Source organism: Erinaceus europaeus, chromosome 8 (assembly GCF_950295315.1).
Source record: "Erinaceus europaeus chromosome 8, mEriEur2.1, whole genome shotgun sequence".
Taxonomy (NCBI): Eukaryota; Metazoa; Chordata; class Mammalia; order Eulipotyphla; family Erinaceidae; genus Erinaceus; species Erinaceus europaeus.
In genome coordinates, this window is record NC_080169.1 from 122,508,098 (window position 1) to 122,534,147 (window position 26,050).

General features: G+C 48.8%; 1 long non-coding RNA gene and 1 pseudogene across 1 annotated transcript in view; both read right to left on the minus strand.

Annotated features, from left to right (window-relative positions):
• LOC132539958 (uncharacterized) overlaps window positions 1–26,050 on the minus strand; it is a 417,285-nt gene that overhangs the window by 301,046 nt on the left and 90,189 nt on the right. The window lies entirely within an intron of this gene.
• LOC103125808 (embryonic polyadenylate-binding protein 2-like) lies at window positions 13,458–14,132 on the minus strand (annotated as a pseudogene).

Below are 26,050 nucleotides of genomic sequence, written 5' to 3' on the forward strand. Positions count from 1 at the left end.
AAAAACAGAGAGAGCATCTTCCCAGATAATACTCCTAGCCCACCTGCATGTTAGCTGCCAAGCTCAGGTAAAAATCAGTAAAAACCATGGACCCCCTTGGAACAGACGTACAATACACTTCCGAGCTTCTTCCAACATGAAGACTCAAATTTTCATCTGCTATATTCTTACCTTCAGGTTCCTGATTATTAAACAGTTTGTTCTTCTTTGTATCTTAATGCTTTTTTTCAGACACTAAGTTCCAGGTGCTACTATGACACCACCTGACCTCCTTGGCAGACGGCCACCTGACCTTCCTGGCATGACCTCCCTGGGCAGACGGCCTCACCCGTGTGTCCTGGAGCCTCCCCTCCCCAGAGCCCTGCCCCACTAGGGACAGACAGACACAGGCTGGGGGTGTGGATCCACCTGCCAACACCCATGTCCAGTGAAGAAGCAACTACAGAAGCCACAACTCCCACCTTCTGCTCCCCATAAAGATCTGTGGTCCAGACTCCCAGAGGGATAAAGAACAGGGTAGCTTCCAATGGAGGGGATGGGACATGAAACTCTGGTGGTGGGAACTGTGTGGAATTGTACTCCTCTTGTTCCACAATCTTATCAATCACTATTAAATCGCTAATAAAATAATAGGTGATAGACAGACAGACAGTCAGCTCCAGCACCCATGAGTGCCGTGTCTTTTCTCCTCTCTCTGCCTCTCTCCCTGTGTGTCTGAATGAATAACTCTACCAGGAATGGTGAAATTACCTCTGGGCAAGGCTCCAACTCCGAAAATAAACAGAAATCATACTCAGCGTCGCCTGGATTCTGCCTTAGAGATTTCTTTCCTCAGTCCCCACATCTGTACCTTTTAAACCTTTTTATTTTTCTTTGTTTTTCACCAGGGTCATCCCTGGGGCTCATTGAGGACACTAAGAGCCCACTACACCCAGCTGACATTGTTCCTTCCCCCACACACACATACACACACCCCACCCTTTTATTTCTATTTCGGTAAGGCAGAGAGAAATTGAGAGGGGAGGGAAAGAAAGGGGAGAGAAAGACAGAGAGATCAGCAGACCTGCTTCACTACTCGTGAAAAGCCTCCCCTTCCCCCACAGGTTCGAACCTGGGTCCTTGAGCTTGGCAACGTGTGAGCTTAACCGTCCCTGACATATGTGGCTTCCACTTAACCTTTTCTCCCAGCCTTTTGCTTGTCACGGTGGGGAGGGGAGGATCTGTGGGTTCATTGCTCACAGCGCTGAGAGTCTCCGTGCTGGGGCTGACAGCCGCAGCTCTGCACCCCCTCCCCGCCCGGCTCTTTGCACCCCCCCCCCCAGGTGGCTCTATTGTCTTCCCTTCCCTTGTATAATGAGGTCGAGGCTTGTTCCGGTTCTGTCAGTGGCAGATCCCCAATTTGGACCGAGGACAAATGGCATGATTCACGGTGTCATCACCCTGCCAGCTCCCTGTCTGCCCTCCAGGGCGCAGCCAGGAAGGTTCTGGCAGAGGAAGGGTCCACCTCCTCGTCGTGACTGGAGCCAGGCCTTGTCCCACGGGGGTGGCAATGGAGAGCATTCTAGCTGCAAAACGCCTGCTTGACTTTAACTCTTCTGTCAGTGACAGAGAGAAGGACAAACAGCACAGCACTGTTCTACCATTCATGAAATTTCCCCCCGGGGTTGGGCAGTGGTGCACCCGGTTAAACGCACATAGTACTGAGCACAAGGCCCCGGGCTCAAGCCCCCGGCTCCCCTCCTGCAGGGAGGAAAGCTTCACAAATGGTGAAGCAGGTCTGGAGGTGTCTCTCTTTCTCTCTCCCTCTCTATCTCCCCTCCTCTTTCAATCTCTGCATGTCCTATCCCATAAAATGGAAAAATGGCTGGCCAGGAGCAGTGAATTCGTAGTGCCGGCACCGAGCCCCAACAACAGGAAGGAAGGAAGGAAGGAAGGAAGGAAGGAAGGAAGGAAGGAAGGAAGGAAGGAAGGAAGGAAGGGAAAGACAGAGAAAAAGAAAGGAAGGAAAGAAGGAGGGAACTTCCCATGTGCATATCCCTCCCACAAGGTGGCTCGGGAACTCAAACTCAGATCCTTGCGTGTGACGAAGTGTGTGCTCTGCCTGGTAAACTGTCTCCTGGCCCCCACAGGAGACGACTTTTAACACCCCCCTTGACCCAGGTCTGTAGCCAAAGACCCTAAAACAGCAAGTTGAAAAAGTTGTCTGATGCCTCTGCCTACTGCAGCACTGTTTATGACAGCTGGATCTAGAAATCAACGGCCCCAGTGTTCAAGGATGGGTGAGTGGACGAAGAGGATGTGGTCCCTGTGAGCAGGTGACACTAATTCATCTGAAGAAGAGAGAGAGGGAGGGAGGGAGGAAGGGAGGGAGGGAAAGAGAGATGAAGGCTTGAAGGAACCATGTGAAGTGAGATCAGCCAGAAAGAGAAGGGTGAGGATGGGATGATCTCTTTCATGGACAGGAGGTGAGAAGTCAGAACAGAAGGGGAGACGCAAAGCAGAACCTGGACTGGAGTTCGCATATTGCACCAAAGCGAGGGTTCTGGGGTGGGCGTGGACTTTCAGGTCCTGGTGCTGATGGCGGAGGAGGACCTAGTGGGGGCTGAATTGTTCAGCGGAAAACTGGGAAACGTTATGCATGTGCAAACTACTGTATTTTACCGTTGACTGTAAACCGTTAATCCCCCAATGATGTTGGTATGCTTCTAAAAACCCCTTCTGTTTCATTTGGTTTAAATCCCCCCTGCTTAACACTGCATTCTATTTACATAACTACTGTATTCTATTTACATAACCACTGCAGGGCATTGGTTCAATCCCCACTGGTTCATGATATGTTTTTGCTCCGCCCCCTCTCCTTGTCACACCCTGATTTTCACCAGTCACTTTTCTCTCCACCCTCTCTGCGTCACATCCTGTTCCCACCCTACTGGGCTAGTATATTTATAAGGACAAGATTGTTTGTAGTTTTGAGTTTAGCTTAGCTTGGTATAGATTGCGCTGCGTCCTGCATGAATAAAGAGATACTGCGTACAGCTCAACCATGAGTCCCTGGTCGTCTGTCTCCCGTCAGTGAAGCTCAGCCCGACACAATAAAAAAAAAAAAATTTAAAGAAAGCAGAACTTTGACTGGGTTTGGTGTGTTCCACCAAAGCAAAGGACAGGTGAAGCAGGTCCTGGCTGCTGGTGGTGGAGGAGGCCTCGGCTCAGGGGAGAGTGCTTTGCAGAAAACTGAGAAATATTCCACATGGACCAGCCACTGTATTTACTGTGAACCAGTAACCCCCCCAATAAAAGTTAATAATAATAATAGGGAGTCGGGCGGTAGCACAGCGGGTTAAGCACACATGACATGAATGATGCAAAGTGCAAGGACCGGCATAAGGATCCCAGTTCGAGCCCCCGGCTCCCCTCCTGCAGGGGAGTCGCTTCACAGGCGGTGTAGCAGGTCTGTAGGTGTCTGTCTTTCTCTCTCCCTCTCTGTCTTCCCCTCCTCTCTCCATTTCTCTCTGCCCTATCCTACAATGAACGACATCAACAACAACAATAATAACTACAACAATAAAACAACAAGGGCAACAAAAGGGAATAAATAAATATTTTTAAATTTAAATAAAATAATAATAAGTTCTTGCCTTCTTCTATGAGGTGCTGGCATGGGCTCCGGCTGGGAGAGGTAAATCAGAAAGAAAAGGACAAACTGGCGATTCTCACACACAAGTGCCACAGCGTTCCCGCAGATTCTAAATGTCGGTTTGTTAGCCAGAATTTCCGCAGACCGGTTGACTCTGGTTACTTATAGTTTGCACATGAGTGAAACCAAACAGGGGCTGTCTTGCACCTTCCTCCCGGTTTCTCTTGGTATCACCACCTCCAGCCCCATCCATCCATTGGGGCCTGAAAGAGACAGGGTCACTGTTCGTGACGGAGCCGGCTGCTGTCTGTCTAGGATATGAACCACCACTTTTTGATCCAGAGTCTGTCAGCGGGCGTTCACTTTGTCTCCTGGACTGGGCTGTCATGAACACAGGGGTGCAGCTAGCTCCTCAAATTTCATTTGTGTCAGTTGGATAAATAACGTGGCAACCACAATTTTTGAGTAGAAAAAAAAAAGCTCTCCCTCAAAAAAAATCCCTTTTCCTTTTCCCCAGAAGCCAATGGAAAACAAGTTGAAAGGGGTCATGTGATGGCGCACTGGGTTAAGCACACATAGTGCGAAGCACAAGAGATCCCTGGTTCAAGCCCCCAGCTCCCCGCCTGCAGGGGAGTCGCTTCACAAGTAGTGAAGCAGGTCTACAGGTGTCTGTCTTTCTCTCCCCCTCTCTTCCCATTTCTCTCTATTTTATCCAATAAAATGGAAAAATGGCCACCAGGAGTGGAAGAATCATAATGCCAGCACTGAGCCCCAGCAGTAACCCTAGAGGCAAAAAAGAAAAACTGCAATAGTTCTCCCAACATCACAGATACAGGGTGACTTGGTATCCGTCACTCTCTCCCAGCATCCCAGATACAGGGTGACTTGGTATCCGTCACTCTCTCCCAGCATCCCAGATACAGGGCGACTTGGTATCCGTCACTCTCTCCCAGCATCCCAGATACAGGGCGACTTGGTATCCGTCACTCTCTCCCAGCATCCCAGATACAGGGCGACTTGGTATCCGTCACTCTCTCCCAGCATCCCAGATACAGGGCGACTTGGTATCCGTCACTCTCTCCCAGCATCCCAGATACAGGGCGACTTGGTATCCGTCACTCTCTCCCAGCATCCCAGATACAGGGCGACTTGGTATCCGTCACTCTCTCCCAGCATCCCAGATACAGGGCGACTTGGTATCCGTCACTCTCTCCCAGCATCCCAGATACAGGGCGACTTGGTATCCGTCACTCTCTCCCAGCATCCCAGATACAGGGCGACTTGGTATCCGTCACTCTCTCCCAGCATCCCAGATACAGGGCGACTTGGTATCCGTCACTCTCTCCCAGCATCCCAGATACAGGGCGACTTGGTATCCGTCACTCTCTCCCAGCATCCCAGATACAGGGCGACTTGGTATCCGTCACTCTCTCCCAGCATCCCAGATACAGGGCGACTTGGTATCCGTCACTCTCTCCCAGCATCCCAGATACAGGGCGACTTGGTATCCGTCACTCTCTCCCAGCATCCCAGATACAGGGCGACTTGGTATCCGTCACTCTCTCCCAGCATCCCAGATACAGGGCGACTTGGTATCCGTCACTCTCTCCCAGCATCCCAGATACAGGGCGACTTGGTATCCGTCACTCTCTCCCAGCATCCCAGATACAGGGCGACTTGGTATCCGTCACTCTCTCCCAGCATCCCAGATACAGGGCGACTTGGTATCCGTCACTCTCTCCCAGCATCCCAGATACAGGGCAACTTGGTATCTGTCACTCTCCTTTCTGTGGGACTGTTTCAAGTCCTTTCTAAGTCACATCTATACCTATTACTACTACCAAGTGTCCTTCCTTCTTTCCTTCCTCTGGTGTTTTCCAGATTTGCTTCCCTTTCAGTGATGTTATAAAAACAAGATTCCTTTGTACACCTATGTTCATAGCAGCACAATTCACAATAGCTTAAACCTGGAAGAAACCCAGGTGCTCAACAACAGATAAGTGGCTGAGAAAGCTGTGGTACATATACACAATGGAATACTATGCAGCTATATGTCGGTCCCAGTTCAGGGCACCAGTTGCCGGTACAGCTTCATGGGCAGGAGACAGACGACCAGGGACTCATGGCTGAGCTGGGAACGCAGTTCAATCTTTATTGACGAGCGGGGATGCAGTTCAACAATCTAATCTCTTCTAATCTCTCTTCATTAGAAAGCTCTGTCTTTTATGTCTCCTGAGGCGGAAGTGTCAGGAAGAGGAAGTACATAGGATAGGGGGTGGGAAGAAGGAAACTATCACGCCAACCAGTGGGGATTAAACCAATGAAAACAATGGTTATGTAAATAGACCACAGCCTCAAGCAATGTAACAAAAGGGGGTCTTAGAAGCAGAATTTAGAAGTATACCAACATATCCCCCTTTGTTTTTAACAAATTGCCATAGTATCAGGACTGTGGGGTGAACAGAAACCTATATCGTACAGGCATTTTCAAAATAACTGGCACAAGACATGGAAGAACAAGTAAGAGAGCAGCAAGAACCAGTGTGATGCCAAGGAGAGGCCTGAGGGGGGCGTTTCCTACCTCAAAGGGCAAACCTAGCAGGCGAAAGGCCATTTCTTGCCTCTGGGGGCATCTATTGCCTCAAAGGGCGTTTCCTGCCTCTGTGGGCAGGACCTATAGAGTCCCAGGGCAGCTGGCTGCAAAGTCCATGGACTGCTGCGGTCAGTCTTTGAGAAACCCAGCAGCATAAAGGGAAACTGCTGTAAAGTTGTGTAAAGTGCCCAAGAGGTGTACCAGTAAATCCAATAGAAGTGTCAGTCCAAAGCAGATGACCACGGATGAAATGCCAGGGGATGAAATGCTGCACGTCTGTCTCGATGGGGAAGGTCAGCCACCGGAATTCCATTTTTCTATAGAGAGTGAGCTTTGGAGTCTGTGAATCAGTTTCTTCAGGTCATGCCAGGTCACATCATTGGTTTTTTTTTTTTTTTGGGGGGGGCTGCTGTAGTCGTGCCATCTTGTGGGTGATGTCAGAGAACAGGGGTCCAAATGGATTTCCGGGGATTTCATTTGAGCAGATGCTTTTTCATGTGAAGACTTGACAGCTGTAATTCACTTACTTGTCAAACAAAACTTGCAGCAGATTAGAAGTTTACTATAATTGATAACTCCATTATAATTGGAAGTCCTCCATTATAATTGGAACAGTTTAAACTCAATAAAATTTGGAAAGTTAAACAGAAGAACCATGGTTAGAAGCCTCAGGCATGAGAATCATTAGCATAATCATTGTACTATCTACCCCACCCATAACTCATACAGTTTTCAGGATTAAACGTTTCAGATTTATACCAAGACGTAAAAAAATCAAAAGAGGAAAAAACAGTTTTTTTGGATTGTTTCTGGATGTCTCTAGAAATTATGGCTGTGTCGAGCATTTTTTTAAGTCAATGTCATACAAAAATTCAGTCATTCAAATCACTCTCTTATGAAACGCAACTGAAAGCAGACAGCAAACTTAATATATTCAGAGAGAACAATGAGGGGGGAATTAAGAGAAAAGCGGTAGGTAGTTTTTTGGTTTTTTTTTTTCACCTTGAACCAGATTATTTGGATCTCACCATGTAGTATCATGAGTCCCTGGAGGGCATCCTAATCCAAAAAGCTCCTCATAATTCCACTTAGGGTGTTTCTGACTGTTCCTGCAGGATTGCAGGCATCTGTTTTTAAAAGTGTCTTCCCATCGAAGAAAGAATCAAATAAGGAGGGTAGAACTAACCACGTGTCTCCATTCATGGGGACTGCCAGGGTACTGGATAATGCTCTTCAAGTTAGAGTAGTCCTTCTTCACGGGAAACATGCTAGAGGAAGTCCAGAAAGTCCAAGGAGAAATCTCCGTGCATCTCCCAAGCTCTACGATCACAGTCATAAGAAACCTGTTCAGGGTGCCATTTGTCGGTCCCAGTTCAGGGCACCAATTGCCAGTCCAGCTTCATGGGCAGGAGACAGAGGACCAGGGACTCATGGCTGAGCTGGGAACACAGTTCAATCTTTATTGACGAGCAGGGATGCAGTTCAACAATCTAATCTCTTCTCATCTCTCTTCATTAGAAAGCTCTGTCTTTTATGTCTCCTGAGGCGGAAGTGTCAGGAAAAGGAAATACGTAGAATAGGGGGTGGACAGAAGGAAAATAGTGTGGGAACCAGTGGGGATTAAACCAATGAAAACAATGATGATGTAAATAGACCACAGCCTCAAGCAATGTAACAAAATGGGTCTTAGAAGCAGAATTTAGAAGCAGACCAACACTATTAAGAACAATGAACCCACCTTCTCTGACCCATCCTGGACGGAGCTAGAAGGAATTATGTTAAGTGAGCTAAGAAAGATAAAGATGAGTATGGGATGATCCCACTCATCAACAGAAGTTGAGAAAGAAAAACAGAGAGGGTAACTAAAAGCAGGATTTGACTAAATCTGGAGTAGGCCACCAAAGTAAAAATCCCTGGGGTGAGGGTGAGGGTAGATGTTCAACTTCCCAGGGGGGGGGGGGATGGGACACAGACTTTTGGTGGTAGGAATGGTATTTATGTACACTCCTATTAAATTATAGTCATATAAATCACCATTTAATTAATATGAAAGGGGAAAAATTGATTGTATGTCTCAAACTTTTTAAAGCACAGACTAAGTCTTCTTAATATATAGGCTGAGTCTTCGATATGTTGACTCTCTCAGAATCCTAGACCAGAGAGAACAGAAGCAACCAGTGGTACAGCTATATACAAATAATGTCAAAGGACATAAATTATGGTGATGTTGTGTATGATACAGCAAATCCTAACAAAGGAATTTTTCAAAGTTAACCCAATTACCAAATAATGTGATAACAATAACTATCTATTGTCTTCTTGAACCCTAAGACAGCAGGAACCTCACATTTCCACTATAGAGCCTGTATTTCCTGGAACCTTAGAGTGGGGCTCACTTTCCTGCATACTTCTCTCAATTCATATCAAATAATATTGCATTCGCCGATTCCAACCTAATCAACGCAACAAGTGCCACCCCAGCATGCTTCACTTCAGACTGTGTCCAGAGACTTCAGCTGTGGAATGACAACCCTTCAGCCTCATTACTCAGATGAGACCTTTCTTTTCATAGGAATCTCTAATTCCATTCCAGGCGGTTCACTTCCTAACAAAGTCCCAAAACCTAGATAATAGACCAGGTCCCATGAGATAGAGCATATGTTCACATGTATCCATAAACTAGGGCAAAATATACACCTGAAAGCAAAAGTACACAATAGTCTTCAGTGAGTCAGTATGAAGTTCCTAATGAAATACTATCTAATTCGACTTAGATACCCTCCTCACCTACTTCCTATTACAGTTCTCTCACTCACTCCAAAGCTAACCTTATCAAAGCAAGGACTGCAAAAGCTGAATAAGGGCAACAGACTGGCATACTTTAATAATGACTTTTAGGGTCACTATCAGTCCACCCCATCAGCTGGGGCTCAAGTCGGGGAGTCCTAAGATTCCCAAACAGACATGATGGGCCTAGACCTCAAATAAATTCTTCTCTCCATTGTAACAGGTCATTTCTATCAGGAACAACAAAAAACACCCCTTTGTGAGCCCCCATAGGACCTTGCCCTCAACTTGAATCAACAACAGTAGAGAATGTTCCATCCTCCGAAGAGAGGATGGACAACATACTCTCTGTCCCACCTGAGGAAGATGGGTCCTGATATTGGGGCAGCTTGGAACGTTCCTACTCATGACCACAGAATGTGAGCTCAGATCTACAGGGATGCAAAGGCCACATAGGCTCCTAAGTTGAATATGGGCCCCAGACCACATCAAATCGATGGGGTTTACAGTCAACAATATTTATACCTCTTTCCCATATTAGGGAGCCATTCTCTTCCCTGATCCAGCTTTCTGTCCCTTTTCCAACCATGACATCATCTCCCCAGACAATAACTTGGATCCACCTGCATATCAGATTTCAGGCTCAAAACTAGTATAAAAAAAAAAACTAGTATAGCTACAGGCCCTTTGAAATATAACTAAAATATGCCTACTAGCTATCTACAAAATGGAGGACACCCCCAACACTTCATCTGCACTATTCCAGACTTTAAGTTCATGATTGTTCAATGATTTGTTTGGCTTTGTATGTTAACTCTCTTTTCAGCCACCATGTTCCAGGTGCTAGCAGGATGCCAACCAGACTTCCCCGGACAGACAACCCCACCAATATGTCCTAGAGCTCCAATTCCCCAGAGCCCTGCCCCACTAGGGAAAGAGAGAGGCAGGCTGGGAGTATGGATTGACCTGTCAACGCCCATGTTCAGCGGGGAAGCAATTACAGAAGCCAGACCTTCCACCTTCTGCATCCCACAATGACCTTGGGTCCATGCTCCCAGAGGGATAAAGAATAGGAAAGCTGTCAGGGGAGGGGATTCGATACAGAGATCGGGTGGTGGGAATTGTGCGAAGCTGTACCCCTCTTATCCTATGGTTTTGCTAATGTCTCCTTTTTTAAATAAATTTTAAAAAGAACCACAAGATTCCTGGTAACAGACGCTTAGGGTCCTGGTGGTACTAGAGTTCATATCCTTCCCACTAACATTTCTCCCCCTCTGGGAGCAGGGACCCAAATTCTCTATGGGGAGCAGAAGGTGGGAGTTCTGGCTTCTGTAATTGCTTCTCCGCTGGACATGGGTGTTGGCAGGTGGATCCACACTCCCAGCCTGTCTCTGTCTGTCCCTAGTGGGGCAGAGCTCTGGGGAGGTGGGGTTCCAGGACACATGGGTGAGGGCGTCTGCCCAGAAAAGTCACGTTGGTGTCAGGGTAGCATTGCAACTTGGTGGCTAAAAAGCAGTAATATATAAAGCAGAACAAAATATTTAATAAGCAGGGACCTAAAAGTAGGAATAAAGCAGATGTGAATAGGGATCATAGGGTGGAAAGAAGGTATGAAGTCTATTTTAGGTGTGTTCCAGGGGGGCTATGAGTTTAATGATTTTTGCCTGAATCTGACAGCTCTCTCTCACTCTCTGCAAGATCAGACAGCCCCTTCAGTGGGTTCAGCCTCTCTCTCTCTCTTTTTCTTCTCTTTTCTCTCTCTCTCTCTCTCTCTCTCTCTCTCTCTCTCTCTCTCTCTCTCTCTCCAGAAACCTGGAAGCCCTCTCAGTATGTTTAGTCTCTTTCCCTATCTATCTATCTATCTATCTATCTATCTATCTATCTCTGCAGGACCTGGCAGCCTCCTCAGTGAGCTCAGCTTCTCTGTGGAAGTGGTCTCTCTTTCTCTCTCACTCACTCACTCTTTACAGAAACTCAGAGGTCCATTGCCCCCCCACACCCAGCACCTCTGGAGCAGAGAAATGAGGGCAGCCTTCAGGAGGCTCCAAGGCCCACGTCACTGTCCTCCTCCTCCTCCTCCTCCAGGCTCCTGCATTCCTTCTTTCCACCCCATGACAGTGACGACATGGCTCTCAGTGCTCCCATCCTCATCAGGGGAGTGGTGAGCGGATGTCCCCTGTCTGCAGCAGAGATGCTGGTGGCAAAGATTTCTCACGAAAACAGTGGGAGGCAGAGAGACTCCGAAACATTCTGTGCCCTGCTCCCTCCCATCCTCTAGCTCTAATCAACACCAAGGATTGGGGGGGGCACCTGCTTCTCTCAGTGAGGTTTGCTAAGTGCAGGTAGGCACCCATGGGTGATAGGTGAAGTGACCAGGGAAACCCAGGGCGTCTCCAACCCACCACCAAGCAGAACTCTCAGCTGCTGCCCCCCCCCACACACACACCACCTATATCACCAAGGACAATCACCTCCTGTTCCATCCACCCTGCTCCAAAAGACACAACACTGTTCTTTTCCAACTGCATGAGATCCTGGGTTCAATCCCCAGAACTGATCTTTGGAGAAAAATCCCTCTGTAGATATAATCCTTTCAGCTCCTGTGCTAAATATGAATATATATATGGGCCCTGGATCAGATTGATGTAGCAAATCGTCAATTGTAATTATATTTTCTTTTCACATTTGGGAGCTACTCTCTGGCCTAATCCAACTTTCTATTCCTATTCTCAACTCTGACACCATCTCCCCAGAAAAAAATATATTTCTAGTTCACCTAGAAAATAACCAAGTCTTGCTAAAAAAAAAAAAAAAAAAAAAAAAAGTATGCCAGGATGGTCTTCCTTGGAAAACTAACCTTTTTTTTTTTTTTTTTGCAGTCTGTGTATTGAGCAGAGCCCCCAAATGAGGCTCCTTTAAGTCTGCAAGAAAGAGAATCTTGGCAGAGGGGGCAGAGGGGGAGTCTCCAGGCGTCCAATCCTGTGATGGCTGAGAGCCAGACCCATTGGGCCATTCCCATGATGGGAGATTAGTCACCATCCATGTTTGCTCTCCACCCACCACCCTGCTTCCCAGTTCTCCTCCCTCCCCGCCCCAAACCCTTGGAATTTCCTGGATGGTGGTACTAGAAGCATCTTCTGTCAAAATATTTGGGCTCGTCCTGAGGTAACCGAGAAAGAGAGGTGTAGCTGGGAGTGTTGTTATGCTCGGTGGATCAGTACTTGTGAAGGCAGGTTTGGACCAGCACCTCAGGCTAGGGAGTGGTTGCCGGGGAAACCAGCCTGCCCGGAGGATGGAGCTTTCTCCAGTCCCACCTCTCCTGTCCTAGGAGGGGACAGGGGTTGCTGAGACCAACACCCAGTGGGCACAGAAGAAACCAGCCTCTGTGACGACATCCCATCAAAGGCCAGACAGGGAGGGGGAGGGTTGGAGAGCTTCAAGCCTGGGGGGTGGCACTACCTTCTGCCTGCCCCCCTCACCAAACCCTGAAGTCACCAGGGCAGAAGCCCTCTGTCCAGGGGTTCCCCCCGCCCCCTCCAAGTTTGTGACTCTTTGCCCGGCTGCCACTGTGTCTCCTCAGCTGTCCTTGGTTACACAGCAATAGTTCTATAAGTGAATAGATCCCCTAAGCTGAGTGCCATTCTATCAAAGCCATCAAGCCAGAGGAGGGGCTGGTGGGGACGTGTGTATGTGTGTGTGTGTGTGTGTGTGTGTGTTTGCTTTTAAAAAATATTCAAGTTTGGACCGACGTAAGGATCCTGGTTCGAGCCACCTGCAGGAGGTCACTTCGCAAGCAGTGAAGCAGGTCTGCAGGTGTCTTTCTCTCCTCCTCTGTCTTTGCCCCCATCTCCATTTCTATCTGTCCTATCCAACAACAACAACAGCTATAACAACAATAACAACAACAATAAGCACAACAACAAGGGCAACAAAATAGGAAAAATAGCCTCCAGGAGCAGTGGATTCATGGTGCAGGCACCAAACCCCAGGAATAACCCTGGAGGATAAAAAAAAAAAAAAATTCAAGTTTAATAATTCATGCTTTAAGACACACTGACTTTTTCTTTAAAATGAACTAGTTGAAGAACCCAGACCTGCCCATTTCACTGCCTGGAGCCCATCACCGCCATCTTGCCTTATAACAAGTGGGGTGTGGGGGTGGTCTGAGTTCCAGTACTTTCCCTGTTCCCTGAGTGAAAGAGTTGGGTCTGCACAGGGGGCAGCTCTTCTGACCACCTGTATCTCCCTCTATTCCCATTCCCCCATGGACAACTGGGTGACCCTAGCACCCAATGTCCTGGGGTCTCTGGGGTCCCTCCAGGTCAGCCCATCAATAGGGTGAGTACCACAGTGACACTTGTCCTCAGCCCCGGTTCCATCCCTGACATCTGAAGTGGGCCCCTGCTTGGAGGCCATTGCGAAGGTAGGGTCCACTCCTGGTGCCTAGGTGGATCCTGCCCCACCCCCCCCCCGGCCTGTGGAGCTAATCCCTGGGAAGTTAGTCCTTATGGGCAGTACCTTGATGATGTGGCCTCGAAACACACAGCTGTCCAGCCCCACAGCAGCCCGCATGGAGCTTTCGCTGGCAAACTCAATGTAGGCATATCCCTTGGGGTGTCCAAAGAACTTGTCACACAGGATGGTGACCCAGTGGATGTCCCCACAGTGGTTGAAGTGGGCCTCCAGCTCCTCATCTGAGCCCTCATAGTCCACGCTGCCCACATAGACAGATCCGTGGTCAGCCTCCACCTTCTGTAGAGGGGTCTCAAGGCAACCTGCTTGGGATATTGGGGGAGGGGCTAGGTCAGTGTCTGTACCCTCCTCGTCCCTCTTATGACCCTGCTCCCTGGGCCTACTCCATGGCCCAAAGCTTCCTCTTGATGGCTTCCAGCTCCTCTGTAGGTGTGGGGCACTGGGCCAGATTCTTCCTCTCCAGGAGTGACAGCAGGAAGTCTGCATCTCTGATGTCTTCTTCCTTGTCCCCACCCCCGAGCCCCAGAGAGTACTTCTCAGTCCCACTCCAGGCTCCCCAACCCTGGGCCTCCGGGTCCGGGAGGCACTCTGGAGCCAGGCCTCAGAGGGGGGTGGGAAGAGAGCATGACTTAGGAAGGGCCACATGGGAGATGGGGACAGAATGAGGACAAGGCCAGCAGGATGATGAAGAGGAGGATGAGAAAAGATCAGGAGAGGCCTCCCCACTCACATGCATACCCATTTTTTTTTGGTGGGTGGTAATGGTTTATAGTCAACAGTAAATACAGCTGAGGGTCCATGTGTAAAATGTCTCAATTTTCTGCAAAACACTAACCCCTCAGCCCAGGTCCATCTCCACCATCAGCACCAGAACCTGAACACCTGCCCCCTCCCCAGAGTCCTTTACTTTGGTTCAAGACACCACACTCAGTCCATGTTCTGCTTGGTGTTTCCCATTCTGTTCTGATTTCTCAACTTCTGTCAATGAGTGAGATTAGCCCATCTTCATCCTTCTCTTTCTGGCTGATCTCACGTCACAGGATTCCTTCCAGCTCCATCCCAGAGGAGGGGAAGAAGGTGACTTCATCATTCTTCATAGCTGAGTAGTATTCCATTGTGTATCTAGACCACCACTTTCTCAGCCACTCATCTGTTATTGGACACCTGGATTACTTCTAGGTTTTGGCTATTACAAATTGTGCTGCTATGAACACAGGTGCACACAGATCTTTCTGGATGGATGTGTTTGATCTTTAGGATCTATCCCCAGGAGATGAATTGCAGGGTCCTAGGGCAGGTCCACTTCTAGCCTTCTGAGAGTTCCCCAGACTGTTCTCCACAGGGGCTAGACTGCTCTCCACAGGGGCTGAACCCATTGACATTCCCACCAGCAGTGCAGGAGGGTTCCTTTGCCTGGTGGGGACTTTTTTTTTCAGTTGCCACCAGTTTTATCACTGGGGCTCAACTACCAATCCACTGCTCCTGGTGGCCATTTTATTTTGTCTTGCTCTCATTTTATTTGGAGGTCAATGGTTTGCAGCACAAGTGTCTGTCTACACATGGGCTCCATTTGTAGCTGCATGCTCCCAACCTAGAACCCCAACCCCCCTGTCAGCCCCCCCTTCCTTTCCTTCCCAGAGTCCCTTGCTTTGTGCAACCCCAACCCCACCCCAGCCCCAGTGTCACTCTGTGTTTCCCCTTGCAGGGCTGGCTTCGTGGGAGAGAGACCAGGAACTCGTGGCAGCGTGGTAATACAATTCTTTATTCATGCGGAGCCCCAGAGTCGAGTGTGAGCACAGCGGGTTAGGCCATGTGGCACCAAACCACAATGGCCACCTCCCACTCTGCACACTGGCCCTTCTCCAGGTCGGGATGCAGGAGAGAAAAGAGAGAGGAAGAGAAGAGAGAGAAACCAGGAACAGAAGTGGGTTTTATGGGATAAAACTGGAAGTGGCAAGTCGGAAATGGAAATGGCTGGGAAAGGGGTGGAGAGAGGCAAAAGGCATGTGGGAAGGTGGAAGCATCCTTAGAAACTGTTGCAAAGGTTTTAACTGACGGGATTAATTAACACCCTGCAGGCAGGGTGGGTCTCGAAGTAGAAAGAAGATAGATCAGGCAAAACAATGATTATGTAAATAGGCCACAGTGTCAGCTATGGAGGATGGAGCAGGGGGGCTGCCCTTCTTCTTCTTCTAGCATTTGCCCTTCTTCCGTAGCCAGTCAACAGCATCAGGTTGAGCCTGATGTAAAATTTCGAGACCCCCTTTGAATCTGGAGAGGTGGCAGTCATTGACTATGTGAGTCATAGTCTGTCTGGAGCCGCAGGGGCAGTTCGGGTCGTCTCTGGCTCCCCAGCGATGGAACATAGCGACGCACCGGCCATGGCCTGTTCGATAGCGATTGAGGAGGGCCCGATCATAACGTGCTAGGTCAAAGCCGGGTTGACGCTCGCAGGGGTCTGTGATGAGGTGTTTGTTCTTTACCTCAGCTGACTGCCAGCTCTGTTTCCAAGAGTCTGGAACAGAGAAGTTCAGTGTAGGTGTAGGGGACCAGATTGGGTGACGAGACGTCAAGCATTGGACAGGGTGGGCCAAGATCTCTGCTTATATTGGCAGGTCCGGTCGAGCGTAGACGTGGGAAATGAACTTAGATGATGCCGCATCCCGACAAATATCTGGCGGGGCGATGTTGCTAAGAACTGGCAGCCATGGAACCGGGGTGGAACGGATGGTTCCAGAAATGATCCTCATGGAGGAATATAATTTGGAATCAACCAAGTGGACATGGGGGCTGCCTGACACCCCCTCTCTGACTGTCTCCCATGTGTGTGGTCACCCAGCATTTCTTCCTCTGACTCATCCAACCTGACATTTTTCCCTCCAATCCTGCCTTGCAGGGATGACTGAGAGAAGACCTACAGGAAAGAAGCCAACAAGCTCCAGCTCCAAGTAGCCAGCTCCTCAGAGGCAGAGAAGTGGGGACTCAAACAGCAGCTACAACAGAAGCAAAAACCTCAGGAGAAAAGGAAGACAAAATGGATAAAGTCATAGGAGCAAAGCAGGTGAGCCTTCAGAGCCAGCTACCCCACGCCTGGGGAGAGCCTCGGTCTTAGGGGCACGGGAGGCAGGGGTCTTCAGGTGTTGGTCCAAGAGGGCTGGAGAGAGGGCACACGTGGATGGTATGCTACTTGGCCTTGTGTGAGACCCTGCCATGTGCTGCCAGGCCCCACTGCACTGAAGGAATCTCTCTCTCTCTCTCCCTCCCTCCCTCCTTCTTTCTCCTTCCTCTCTCTCTCTCTCTCTCTCTCTCTCTCTCTCTCTCCCCCCGCCTCTCTGTGTAAAAGAAAAAAGTGGGAGTCCGGCGGTAGCACAGCGGCTTAAGTGCAAGTGGCACCAAGCACAAGGACTGGTGTGAGGATCCCGGTTCGAGCCCCCAGCTCCCCACCTGCAGGGGAATCACTTCACAGGCAGTGAAGCAGGTTTGCAGGTGTCTGTCTTTCTCTCCCCTTCTCTGTCTTCCCCTCCCTCCTCTCTCCATTTCTCTCTGTCCTATCTGACATCAACAACATCAGTAACAATAATAACTACAACAACAACAAAAACAAGGGCAACAAAAGGGAATAAATAAATAAATATTTTAAAATTTTAAAAATAAATAAAAGAAAAAGGTGGGGAACTTGCCCAAAAGCTTCAACTGCAGCCTTTGCTACCTAGTACCATAACTAATCAGCACCAGTTTCAGGTGATTCAGGGAAATGACAACACCCATGATTAATTAATGATGTCTCTGCATTAAAATAGTTTCCCTGAACCACATAGGTCCATCGTCAACCCCACAGTGGAGTGAATTTCCTTTACAAAATTTCTGGGAACATAGCTACAACCACTGAGTGGACAATAAGTTATAAAATGCAATTACAGGGGAGTCGGGCTGTAGCGCAGCGGGTTAAGCGCAGGTGGCGCAAAGCACAAGGACTGGCATAAGGATACCGGTTCGAACCCCGGCTCCCCACCTGCAGAGGAGTCGCTTCACAGGCGGTGAAGCAGGTCTGCAGGTGTCTATCTTTCTCTCCTCCTCTCTGTCTTCCCCTATCCAACAATGACAACAACAATAATAACTACAACAATAAAACAACAAGGGCAACAAAAGGGAATAAATAAATTTTTAAAAATGCAATTACAGATATAGAAAGAAAAAAAAAAGTAAAAGTGTGAGACCCAGGGCCAGATCTGAGGATGTTCACTTCCTTAGAAAGAAAGTCACCCTGGGTGGTGGGCTTCAGATAGATTCTTTCTCTTTTAATTTTTTATTAATGATTTAATGATGATGAACAAGTTATATGATCACAGGGGTACAATTCCACACAGTTCCCACCACCAGAGCTCCATGTCCCATCCCCTCCATTGGAAGCTTCCCAGTTCTTTATCCCTCTGGGAATGTGGACCCAAATTCTTTATGGGGAGCAGCAGTTGGGAGTTCTGGCTTCTGTCATTGCTTCTCCGCTGGACATGGGTGTTGGCAGGTGGATCCACACCCCCAGCCTGTGTCTGTCTGTCCCTAGTGGGGCAGGGCTCTGGGGAGGGGAGGCTGCAGGACATATGGGTAAGGCAGTCTGTCCAGGGAAGTCAGGATGGCGTCTTGGTAACATCTGCAACTTGGTGGCTGAAAAGCATTAAGACATAAAGCGGAACAAATTGTTTAATAAACAGGAACCCAAAAGTAGGAATAGAGCAGATGAGATTAGGGGTCTTGGTGTGGGAAGAAGCTAGGAAGTCTATTTTAGGTATGTCTGTTCCTAGGGGCCTATGACTTTAGTAATCTCTGCCTGAGCCCGACAGCTAACATGCAGGTGGGCTAAACGTCTTGTCTGGGGAGATGGTGTCAGAGTTGGGAATAGGACTAGAAAGCTGGATCAGGGCAGAGAGTAGCTCCCAAACATGAGGAAAGTACATAAATACCATTAACTGTAAGCCCCATTGATCTGACCCAGGGCCCACGTCTATTTATATTCAGTGTAGGAGCCTGTGTGACCTTCAGAAGGCTCTCTGCCTTACTCTGTATAATCTATTTATTCTGAGGGAGATGAAATTCTAAGTCTTTGCGTCTCTTCTGAACTTTTCTCAGCACGTTTAGGCTCTGCTCATGATCAGAGAGGGAAACGAGAAGTCTTCCCAGGACTTGACTTCAAAAACACCTCAGAGGGGGTCAGGCTATAGCACTGCGGGTTAAGCGCATGTGGCGAGAAACGCAAGGACCGAAGTAAGGATCCCGGTTCAATCTCCCGTCTCCCCACCTGCAGGGGCATCGCTTCCCAGGCAGTGAAGCAGGTCTGCAGGTGTCTGTCTTTCTCTCCCTCCCTCCACCTTCCCCTCTTCTCTCGACTTCTTTCTGTCCTATCCAACAACAATGACATCAATAACAACAAAAATAACTACATCAAGGGCAACAAAAGGAGAAAAAAAATGGCCTCCAGGAGCAGTGGATTTGTGGTACAGGCACTGAGCCCCAGCAATAACCCTGGAGGCAAAAAAAAAAAAAAAAGAAAAAGAAAGAAAGAAAGAAAGAAAGAAAGAAAGAAAGAAAGAAAGAAAGAAAGAAAGAAAGAAAGAACACCTCAGAGACTCGGGAATGAATCGCCTCTCAAAGTCCAAGACTCCATCTTGCTGGCTCAGAAACTCCACTCACACTGTTAGCAGTGAAGGAGACGTCCTGTTATAAATAGAGAGTCCTATCAACTTTGGCTTTTTTTCCCCCTAACAATGTCCAAAAGAGAAGAATTCAGAGCTAGTAGCACTGGCCAGAAAGACTTTAAGCCCACCCTACCCCCTTCATCTCTCTCTGATGCCTTTGTCCTCTCTGTCACACACTGGCTGCTGCACATCCAGCCCTCACCTCCCTGTGGTAGGAAGAAAGAGGGCTTGGAAAGTGCAGAAACACTTTCTCTTAATGAGGCTTTGCCTTTGTTATCCAAAAAAGACCCACACTCCCTAGGGAGTCTGTGTAATTGCCTCGGTCTGACTATGGCTGAGCACAGCTAAGCAGAGCTGGAAGGGAATCTGGGGGAGTATTTTTAGCCAGACACTTGGGATTCTATTAGTGAGGAAGAATGGAAAAGGGGCAGAAAGGCTGGTGATGCCGACTGTTCTCACAGTTTCCGCACACAGGAAAATCCTGCAGACCTGGAGGGTTGGGGGAGGGGGTCAGTGCAGGGGGTCTGGGTAGAGCCCTCCAGGGTCCTGCTCTGCCCCTCAAGGAAGACGGGTCCTGACATGAGAGCAGCCTAGAATGTTCCAGCTGTGCCCGTGGACTGTGAGCTCAGACTCAGAGGCCACACGGGCTCCTGTGCTGATGTGAACAGATATGGGCCCTGGGTCAGGTTGGTGGGTAAACAGTTAATTTTAGATTTACTTCAAGTTTGGGAGCTACTCTCTGTTCTAACCCAGCTTTCTAGTTTTATTCTCAATTCTGACACCATCTTCCCAGACACTTGCGTGTTAGCTGACAGACAGGCAAAAATTACTAAAGTCATGGGCCTCTTGGAACATATCTAAAATAGACTTTTTAGCTTCTGCCCACATGAAGACCCCTAATTTCATCTGTCCTATTCTTACCTTTGGGTTCCTGATTATTAAATAATTTGTCCTGCTTTATATCTTACTGCCTTTCAGCCACCAAGTCGCAGATGCTGCCATGACACCACCCTGACCTCCCTGGGCAGACGCCCTCACCCGTGTGTCCTGGAGCCTCCCCTCCCCAGAGCCCTGCCCCACTAGGGACAGACGGACACAGGCTGGGGGTGTGGATCCACCTGCCAACACCCATGACCAGCAGAGAAGCAATGACAGAAGCCACAACTCCCACCTTCTGCTCCCCATAGAGAATTTGGGTCCATGCTTCCAGAGGGGGAGAAATGTCAGGAGAAGATGCCCAGAGGGCTATGTAACCCAACTCCACAAGAACATGAAGTGTCTGTCCCCATAAATCTTGTTTTTATAACATCACTGGAAGGGAAATGAGTCTGGAAAGCACCAGAGGAAGCCAGGCACTGTTTCTCTCATCTGAGAGAGAAGAAGGAAAAGGAAGGACACTCAGAAGTAGTAACAGGTGTAGGGGTGACTTAGAAAGGAAGAGATGGGGAAGCAATGACAGAAGCCAGACCTTCCACCTTCTGCTCCCACAATGACCCTGGGTCCACACTCCCAGAGGGATAAAGAATAGGAAAGCTGTCAGGGGAGGGGATGGGGTATGGAGTTCTGGTGGTGAGAATTGTGTGGAGTTGTACCCCTCTTATCTTATAGTTTTTTTTCAGTGTTTCCTTTTTATAAATAAAAATTTTTTAAAAGAAAGGAAGAGAAGGCAGGAGTATAGAAAAAATGGGCAAAAAATAGACAATATGTAGATGATAGATAGATAGATGATAAAGAGATAGATAGATAGATAGATAGATGATAAAGAGATAGATAGATAGATAGATAGATAGATAGATAGATAGATAGATATGCAGGCAGGCAGACAGAGGAAGGGAGGGCCCAGGCATTGGTACTCCTGGTTAAGCACACCCATTACAGTGCACACAGACCTGGGTTCAAGCCCCTGACCCCCACCTGCAGGGGAAAAGCTTCATGAGTGGTGAAGCAGGGTTGCAGGTGTCTCTCTGTCTCTCTCCTCTCTATCTCCCCTGCCTCTCTCAGTTTCTTTCTGCCTCTATCCAATAATCAATAAATTTTAAAACAATTTTACAATAGACAGATATAGAGGTATAAAGCCAGCCCCTCTCTGTGACCTTGGGAGAACCACTGCAGTTTCCAATGGAGGGGATGGGGACACAGAACTCTGGTGCTGGGAACCGTGTGGAATGGTGCCCCTATTGCCTTATAATTTTGTAAATCAATATTAAATCACTAATAAACAAAGACTTCTCAACTCTCCCCTGGGTGTCCTCCCTCCCTGCATGAATCATTCACCCAGATGTGCGTTTCTCATGGTGGCATGTGAAAGCATCTCCCATGAAGACAACTGAGGGTGAATTGAAGGGTGTCACCTGCCCTGCCCCACCCCACCCCCAAGCAGGTCAGCTGTCTGTAACCTGAGCATCCCCACCATTCAGACTCAAGACACCCCCCACCCCCGTCCCTCAGCCATCCTGGACGCTCACGCCCATGTCCCCAGCGCCCTGCTCTGTGGGTGTCTGTGCACAACTCCCCCACCCCTATGCCATCTCCCAGCATCTGCGTTTGGCCCAGGCCACATTTCTCTTTTTGCTGGCTGCACTGAACAGGCTCTCGGCCTCGGACACCTGTTTGCTCCCCAGAGAGGTGATGGAGGATGGCAGCAAAGAAGGCAGCCACCTGGCTCCTTTCCTTCCTTCCCTCCTTACAAATCAATAGAAAGGAGAGAGACACAGAGAGAGAGACCTGTAGCACTGTTCCACTGTTCAGGAAACTTCCTCCCTCACAAGTGGGGACCAGGGGCTTGAACCCAGGTCCTTGCACATTGTAATGTATGCAATTAACCAGGTGTGCCATTTCCCAGGTGTGCTTGGGCTATTTTCTCTCTTCCTTCTCTTATTTCTCTATTATTTTTTCTTGTATTTATTTATCTATTTTGGATAAAGATAAATTGAGAAGGGAGGGGAGAGAGAGAGAGAGAGAGAGAGAGAGAAGGAGATAGAGACACCTGTAGCTCCACTTCACCATTTGTGAAGCATCACCCCCTGCAGATGGGGACCAGGGGCTTGAACCTGTATCCTTACGCACTGTAATGTGAGCGCTTAACCAGATGCCCTGGATTTGCTTTTCCTGATAATTCTCATTGCTTCACCTATTTGTTTACTGGAGGGGGATCGATGGTTTGCAGTCAATACAGCTGTGGGTCCATGTGTAAAATTTCTCAGTTTTCTGAAAAACATTCTCCCCCGAGCCCAGGGCCTCCTCCACCATCAGCACCAGGACCTGAAAGCCCCCTCCCCCCAGAATCCTTTACTTTGGGGCAAGACACCAACCAAACCCAGTCCAGGTTCTACTTGGTGTTTCCCCTTCTGTTCTGATTTCTCCTCTTCTGTCCAAGAATGAGATCAGCCCATCTTCACCCTTCTCTTTCTGGCTGATCTCACTTCACAGGACTCCTTCACACCAAGTCTGTCTGTACCCTTTACATTTTCACTGTGTCAGTGACTGGAGAGCCTCTCACTCAGCAGAGCACACACCCTACCATGTGCAAGGTCCTGGGTTCAAGTCCCCAACCTCCACATGGCAACACTATACAGAGGAACATGTATACCTTCATCAGTGGTGGGGTGTTGTTGTTGTGGTCTCTCTCTCTCTCTCTCTCTTTCTCTCTTTCTCTCTTTCTCTCTCTTTCTCCAAAGAAGAAGTCTCTGCCAGGAGTGTTGGAACCTTACAAGTGCAAAACCCCAGTGGGGGAAATAACTCTCTGGCAGCAGACAAAAGTAATTAACTTTAAAAAATTAATTTTCAGGAGTCGGGCGGTAGTGCAGCGGGTTAAGCTCAGGTGGCACAAAGCGCAAGAACCGGCGTAAGGATCCTGGTTCGAGCCCCCGGCTCCCCACCTGCAGGGGAGCTGCTTCCCAAGTGGTGAAGCAGGTCTGCAGGTGTCTGTCTTTCTCTCCCCTTCTCTGTCTTCCCCTCCTCTCTCCATTTCTCTCTGTCCTATCCAACAATGACGACGTCGATAACAGCAACAATAATAACTACAGCAATAAAAAAACAACAAGGGCAACAAAAGGGAAAATAAATAAATAAATAAATAAATAACATTGATTTTCAGAGTCTGGGCAGTGGCACTTGTGTGCAAGAACCCAGGTTCAAGCCTCCATGTTCGACCTAAGGGCGGGAAGGGAAGCTAAGCTTCTTGAGGGGTGAAGCAAGGCTGCAGGTGCCTCTCTCTCTATCTCCCTCTTCCCTATGGATTTCTGTCTCTATGCCATAAATAAATAAAATATCAACTGAAAAATTCGGTGAGCTTATTTAAACATGTGAGTTCACTAAAGAAAGATCAAACTGAGGGTTTGAGTTGGGGGAAACTTTTAATTCATCCTCTATCGAGTTTTGGTCTAAATAATGGGTGTGGAGTGTGGACCCAAAGGGGTTGCAGTTATTGTCCAAAGAATTCTTTTTCTTTTAACCTAGAACTTTTTTTTATGTTTTGTTTACTCACTTATTTCTTTTGGATAGAAACTGAGAAGGAAAAGAGAGAGAGAGAGAAAGGGAGAGAAGCAGCCCTGCTTCACCCCTCATGAAACATACTCCCGCAGGTGGAGGCTGGGGGCTTGAACCCAGGTCCTTGAGCACTGTGACATTCCCATTTACCAGGTGTGCCACTGACCCAGGAAGTCTACAACATAATAACAATTAGAAAGTGTTTCTCGTGGTCCGGGAGGTGGCGCAGTGAATAAGGCATTGGACTCTCAAGCATGAGGTCCTGAGTTCGATCCCCAGCAACACATGTGCCAGAGTGATGTCTGGTCCTTTCTCTCTCTCCTCCTATCTTTCAAATAAATAAATAAATAAATAGAAAGTGTTTCATAGCCTGGGTGGTCTGGGTCCACCTGCCGACACCCATGTCCAGTGGAGAAGCAATGACAGAAGCCACAACTCCCACCTTCTGCTTCCCATAGAGAATTTGGGTCCAGACTCCCAGAGGGAGAGAAATGTCAGGGGAAGATGGCCAGAGGGCTCTGAGCCCCAACTCCGACCCGGAGAGAGGAGAGGAAAAAGGGAGGGACATGAGATGTAGTAATAGGTGTATGTGTGACTTGGAGAGGAAGATAAGATGGGACATAGGGGGAAAGTGAGCAAACAGTGGGGGCCGGGTGGTGGTGCGCCGGGTTAAGCGCACATAGTATGAAGTGAAGGACCCACACAAGGATCCCAGTTCCAGCTCCCAGCTCCCAACCTGCAGGGGGATGCTTCACAGGAGGAGAAGTAGGTCTGCAGGTCTCTCTCTCTCTCAACCCACCTCTCTCTCTCTCTCTCTCTCTCTCTCTCTCAACCCACCTCTCTCTCTCTCTCCCCACCTCTCTCTCTCTCTCTCAACCCACCTCTCTCTCCCCACCTCTCTCTCTCTCCCCACCTCTCTCTCTCTCTCTCAACCCACCTCTCTCTCTCTCTCTCTCTCTCAACCCACCTCTCTCTCTCTCTCTCCCCCACCTCTCTCTCTCTCTCTCAACCCACCTCTCTCTCCCCACCTCTCTCTCTCTCCCCACCTCTCTCTCTCTCTCAACCCACCTCTCTCTCTCTCTCAACCCACCTCTCTCTCTCTCCCCACCTCTCTCTCTCTCTCTCAACCCACCTCTCTCTCCCCCCCCACCTCTCTCTCTCTCTCTCTCTCTCTCTCTCCTAACCAATAAAAATGGGGGAAAAAATAGCTCCCAGAAACAGTAGATTCATGGAGCTGGCACTGAACCCCAGTGATAACTCCGGAGGCAAGAGAGAGAAAGGAAAAAAATGGACAATATGAGGCAATATGAGCAATATGAGGTCCGAGAGGTGGCACAGTGGTAAAGCGCTGGACTCTCAAGCATGAGGTCCCGAGTTTGATCCCCGGCAGCACATGTGCCAGAGTGATGTCTGGTTCTTTCTCTCTCCTCCTGTCTTTCTCATAAATAAATAAAATCCTTTAAAAAAAAAGAGGCAATAATATACAAATATAGTCAGATGGTTGTAGAAATAATATTTAAACCACATCTGCAACCTTGGTAGAACTGCTGTAGCTTCCAGTGGAGGGACTGGGGATCCAGAATCTGGGGGTGGGAAGTATGCAGTTATTATGTCCTGTTATCTTGTCATTTTTGTAAACCAATATGAAATCACTAATAAAATTTTTAAAAGAAGGAGAAAGTGTTTCCACTGTCTCAGAGTCACCTCCGCAAGGCCACCTTCTCTCCCTCCTCCTCCTCACCGACCCCGTGGTCCATCCTGCTGCAAACAGTGCAGGCGGCCAGCGAGGTCCTTCCCTCATCCTTCTGCTGCTCTATCCCGGTAGTTCTTCTGGGAACCGGGGCTTGGTTGTCACAGCCTGCGTCTCCTCCTGCACCCTAAAAGCACCCCGTCTCTGCTCTTTCTCGCAAAGAACAGGGAGATCCCAGACTCGGCCTCTCCCGGGCTCCGGTCCAGCTGCGTCCTCATTCTTGGCTCAAGATCCCAAAGGCTCAGCGGGTGCTGGCGCCTGGGCTGGAGTGAGCCGTGTGGCTGGAGGCGGCAGGGGCCACCGGAGACTCACATGCCCGCCTACTGTCAACAAGGAATGTGCTGCCCCCCACCTGTATCTGAACCACTTTGAGGACCAGGGTAGGAGAGCACCAGGGGCCACCCTGAGGAGAGGGTGTTGAGGCCAGAAGCAGGAGAGATGTCTCTAAAAGAGCCTTCTGACTATCCCAGGACAGTAGACAAGGGTGAGTGCAAGTGAGAGACAGAGAAATGGAGAGACAGAGAGAGAAAGGGAGACGCCATAGCACCTCTCCACAGCTTGTGAAGCTTGCCCATGTGGAGCCTGAGAACTTGAAGCCAGGACCTTGCACATGGTCAAGTGTGCTCTCTGGGGGC